Source organism: Nicotiana tabacum, chromosome 22 (genome assembly GCF_000715075.1).
Source record: "Nicotiana tabacum cultivar K326 chromosome 22, ASM71507v2, whole genome shotgun sequence".
Taxonomy (NCBI): Eukaryota; Viridiplantae; Streptophyta; class Magnoliopsida; order Solanales; family Solanaceae; genus Nicotiana; species Nicotiana tabacum.
The window spans coordinates 103,540,171-103,545,804 of NC_134101.1; the positions used below are offsets into that span (position 1 = coordinate 103,540,171).

The 5,634-nt window shown below is 34.4% G+C and overlaps 1 long non-coding RNA gene across 1 annotated transcript; it reads right to left on the reverse strand.

The window, feature by feature from the left end:
- Positions 1 to 638: 638 nt before the first annotated feature.
- On the reverse strand, positions 639 to 1,986 carry LOC107827042 (uncharacterized). Its single transcript, XR_001657412.2, has 2 exons — positions 1,093 to 1,986; positions 639 to 940 (listed from the first exon to the last, which is right to left on the reverse strand). It is a non-coding gene; the product is annotated as an uncharacterized LOC107827042 (long non-coding RNA).
- Between the last annotated feature and the right edge of the window lie 3,648 nt (positions 1,987 to 5,634).

Genomic DNA, 5,634 nt, shown 5'->3' on the forward strand with positions numbered 1-5,634 from the left:
ATTATTAGATTAAAATTATGCGTTGTTTTTTAGTCAATTATCTTATTAAGAATTATAAGTAGTAATGAAGTACTTTCAAAAAGGTATGTATCAAAGATGTAGCAGACGTATGATTATGGTGCTATTTCCTTATGCTATGAACTATAATAGCGGTGAGTAGGAGTGGCAAACGGACGGGTTGGGTTGGATATGGTTCGGGTTGAAAACGGATAATGAAAAAACGGGTAAATTATCCGGCCGACCCATATTTAATACGGATAAAAAATGGGTTAACCGGCGGATAATATGGATAACCATATTATCCATTACTTCTTACATACGATCACTTTTGGAAGAATTCTTAGTCTCCCTAACTTGAGGAACCCACAATTTGAGGCTTTACAAATATAAAAGTTATACTCATTGGTTATTCATTGGCTATCCATTTTCTAAATGGATAATATGGTTCTTATCCATATTTGACCCGTTTTTAAATAGTTCATTATCCAACCCATATTTTAATGGATAATATGGGTGGTTAACTGTTTTCTTTGAACCATTTTGACACCCCTAGTGGTGAGATATGAAATCCATAAGAAAATTGAATAATAGGATATCACAAGTTTCCAGTAAAAATTCGACTCGATCCAAAGATGATATTTACTACAGAACCCTTTATTTCTCTATTCTTCAACTATAATTCAGTTGAATACACAATATTATTTTTTTACTGCTATACAATCTGAATTTACACTAAGGTTGTTATAGACAGAATTACAAAAGAAACTTTCATCATCCACTTTTGGAAACAGACAGTTCAAATTCTTAAGAAGAGTTAAAGAAAAAATCAAGTATTCAGTATCATTTGAGACATATTGAGCACTTTCCTTGTGATCCAGGCCACATAAAATTAAATGTCTCCAACTGTGTGATATTCCGCGATTTATTATCATATACAATCCTGTACTACTGCAGCATGGTCAGATTCAAACTAAGCAAAATAAAATCATGAATGAAATCAAACGCATATAGCAACAAAGATCTAAGAATTTATTATCAAGCATAGAAACTCAACATTTCACAAATCAAAGGCTTGAATTCATGATCCAATACCTGGTTAGAGATGAAAACAACTTAGGAACACCACATGAAGGTGGAGAGGTAGCCATTAACAGATTCAACAGCGCAACAACAAAAACAAATCATCGGACAACGAGCGGCAATTCCACGGCTCAAAAACAGCTAGAAGCGAAACTCAAGAAGCTCCAGCCAACAAACAACAACGAGCTCACAATCAAACAATTCCAACAGCTCTCAGCTTCGAAGCAATCTTTACGGCTTCATTAAGCTCCGAAATTCCCAGAAAAATGTGGAAAATAAAGTAAAATTCGTGGCTGAAAATCAGCTTCGTCACCTTCAAATTTCAGCTCTAGATTCTGTAATTTCCACTTGTTACCAAAGATTTCAGCGTGTGTGTGTTGATGAAATCAGAGAAAGAACGAGAGGGAAGGGGTCTGGGTTTCCGCCATTTTTTCTGTATCTTTTGGGGGAGGGATGCCTTTGAGTTTGTTCTCCTTTTTAGTCTGTGATTTTGAGAAAATGAAAAGGAAGAAGAAGGGAGGTGTTTTTGTTGAACCCAGAAGCAAACGCCGTTTTTGTTCCTTTTTAATTGGGTTTTGGTCTTTGCATTTTCATTAGATTTGCTATTGATTTTCGTTCTCTTGCTAGAGATGAGGAAATGAAGCCAGAAACGGCGCTTCGCCCTAGAATGAGGAGGGTTCTGATCTTTTGCTGTCAAGAAGGGGAAAGCTGCGCCCTCTTTTTTTTTTACAGGAGGAGCCCCTCTATTAGGTCTTGCTAGGTTTTAATTGAAAGGGGATGGGTTTTGGGATGATTCGGGTAGGCTAGTTATTTGGGACGGAATTTTTGGACTGATTTTGTATTAAATTGGCCCAATTTCAAAATAAAAAATCCCCTCGTTCAATTCCCCCTTTAATTTCCTTTTGTTATAAAATAAAGACTGTAAAGTAAAGACAAGTATAGAGAGAAACTGATATATTATTCGAATTCAAACTGATGTACATAATGAATTGAAATCTCTTCTATTTATAGAAGAAAGGAAGTTGTTGTGTAAGCTGCTACTGCAAGCTGCTGTGTAAGCTGCTACTGCAAGCTGCTGTGTAAGCTGCTACTGCAAGCTGCTGTGTAAGCTGCTACTGCAAGTTGTTGTGTAAGCTGCTACTATACCAGATATGAATAATCTTCTACTGAGAGCAATGTTTATCCATAACAGAGTACTGAATGGATAAGCTCATTATACCCGGTATGGATAATCTTCTACTTAGGGTAATGTTATCTATAACCGGGTACCGAAGTGATAAGCTTCTTCAGGAAGCTTATTTTCAATAGAGTACTAAATAGATAAACATATTTACGGTGGAGTCTCATATGGATAAGCTTCTTCAGGAAGCTTATTTACAATGGAGTACTAAATGAACATCCATACTATAATATATTTATAACACTCCCCCTTGGATGTTCATTAAAAGATAATGTGTCTCATTAAAACCTTACTAGGAAAAACCACGTGGGAAAAATCCTAGTGAAGGAAAAAGAGTACACATATTTAGTAATACGCATTGCTAGGTGCCTCATTAAAAACCTTATAAGGAAAACCCCATGGGAAAAAACCTTAGTAAAGGAAAAAGAGTGCATCGCGTATTTTATTCCCCCTGATGAAAACCTTGTTTCAAATATTTGAGTCTCCGCATTCCAATCTTGTATACCATCTTCTCAAAAGTTGAAGTTGGCAAAGATTTAGTAAATAAATCTGCTGGATTATCACTTGAACGGATTTGTTGCATATCAATGTCACCATTTTTCCGAAGATCGTGTGTATAGAATAATTTTGGTGAAATGTGCTTCGTTCTATCTCTTTTTATAAATCCTCTCATTAATAGTGTTATGCATGAAACATTGTCTCCGTATAATATTGTGGGTCTTTTATCAAATTCCAACCCACATGTTTCTCGAATGAATCACTGATCTCAACCATACGCATTCCCTACTTGCTTCATGAATAGCTATTATCTCAGCGTGATTTGAAGAAGTAGCAACAATAGATAGCTTTGTGGAACGCCATGATATAATAGTACCTCCATATGTAAATATGTAGCCAGTTTGAGATCGAGCTTTATGGGGATCAAATAAATAACCTGCATATGTATTACCAATACGATCTGCACCACTTTTGTTAGCATTAGCAAGATAAATAAGTGCACCATCTACACCGAGATAGAGTATTTCAGGACCAAGGAGCTCCTCATCCTCTTCTAGAGGTTGGAACGGATCCTTAATCACTTCAAGTGATTGAATATCCATTGGTGTACTTAATGGGTACACTTTGTACATGTAAAAGTATTTTTAAGACCCTCTTGGAGCTCTTCCGGAGTTCCAATAAGATTTATGTCACCAACATAAATAGCAAGTGTAACAAATTTTGATGACATTTTCTTTATAAAAATACATGGAAAATAACATAATTTATGTAACTTTCTTTCAGCAAATATTTACTGAGGCGATTATACCACACGCGCACAGATTGCTTTAAACCGTACAAAGATCTTTATAATTTGATCGAGTACATTTCTCAAGACTTTGAATTATATGCTTCGGGCATTTTCAATCCTTCAAGGATCTTCATATAGATTTAGCCAAAAAGGTTAAGACTTGTATCTAAATGGTATGACATCTTCAAGTGTCTGGACTGCTAATCCGATCCTCACAATCTTTTACAATATTGTGCACTATATTGTATTAAATATATCGTCGACGATCATTTTGTGTCAGTTCCGAAGCGACATAACTTGTGGAGATCTCATCACTTTCTTTATTTTCAGGTACCTGAACTTTTTCGGGAGTTTCATGAAATGTTATGTCGTGGGCTCTTCTAGAGCTTATTTCCTCCTCATTTTGATCATTAGCTCCTACTATTTTTCAAGGATTGTTACCTTTGGAACCGATTGGTCTACCACGCTTCATGCGTACAGTAGACTCTATCCTTCAGGGACTTTAATTTTAATAGGAGCATTTGCAGCTGAAATATGATATTTAATTTTAGATCAGCAAATGCTTCTGGCATTCGACTTGAATTATCTTCTAAGTGAGGATCATGATAATTCGATTCATATAGCATATTTTTCAACTGTTTATTCCATCCCCCAAATGTTAGAAAAACTAACATATATCCCCAATCATCTTTGGGAAACATATCTTTGTGTATTATGGTAGAGAAATTAATCATATACCACACAACAAAAGATAGTAAAAATATTTGGTTTCTGATCCTAAACCAATTGTGAAGGGAGGACTTATCATATATTATTGATCTGATGCATACAAGTGTTGTTATATGCAATTTAGAAAATCTTAGACCAACACATGAAGCTTTGTTCTCATAAGCAATGGTTTAGCCATTAATAGGAGGTATTCAATGCTAAACCAGCTTGGATATAAACCAGCATTATCAAGATGAACTGTCTTGATTTCATAATCTGAAAATTATGCTCTTAATCGAGAAAAGCAATTCCAAATGCCAAACTACAGGTTGACAATAATTATACATGTAACCATCTCATATATGCACCTATAAGTGGTTCACAGGATAGGTGAACGGGCCCATATTCACCTTTTATATATTTCAGAATCAGGGGTCTTAGTCCCAACTTTAGCTAGTATAATCAATTTATTATAAGAACAAGCAACACATGAGAATTCCTGAAGAATCTTCTAGTTCTTTAGTATATGCTTATCTGAATTCTCAAATAGCTCATTTAAAAATGGCAAATGAAAATTTCAAGTTTATCATGTCATGTGCTATCTCTTAGTAAACGTCTGGTTTACTATGGCATAAACTTTTGCTTTAGTAAACTTTTGGTTTACTGTGATACATGATATAGTACAAAGTAAAGAATAAGGCGGGTAACTTCTCACATACATATTATTTTACCCCTATGATTGTGGAAACATGAAGATTATCAATCTTCCAATCATTTGTAGTCTCAGTATGATAGCCATTTGTATTAGTAAACTTCAGATTTACTACAACATATGTTTTGACCATAATCATATAATATGAATGACATATTTGTATATAAACTCTTCGAGAGCCTTCATTTATTATACACAATTTAATATTTATCAAATACTACTGGTGTCATATGTCTTCTAGACAAACAGTTAGCTCTTCAGGAGTTGTTGATATATTTTGTACTATCAAATATTGCTCAGACATTTCTGGTATCATGAGAGAAATTCTTAATAAAATGAACATTATAAAGACATTATAAATTTATAAATGTAAGAAATTAAAAATTTCAGTATTTTTACCACCAACTTTGTGACAAATATCTCATTCAGGGAGAAACGCCATTAACGTCTGAATATTTTATATCAAAGCGACAACCACATAATCATTACATCCTTCAGGGAAAGATACATGAGTTGTTATTTCCTTCGGGGAACTCGATAACTAACCATAAAATATTAATGTGGTTGTAGTACAAAGCATTCTACAAGAATGCTTTTTGCCTTAGAATGATATTTAATAAAATTATTCAAGATATTTTACGTACAACGGGTACGTGCGGTAATGAT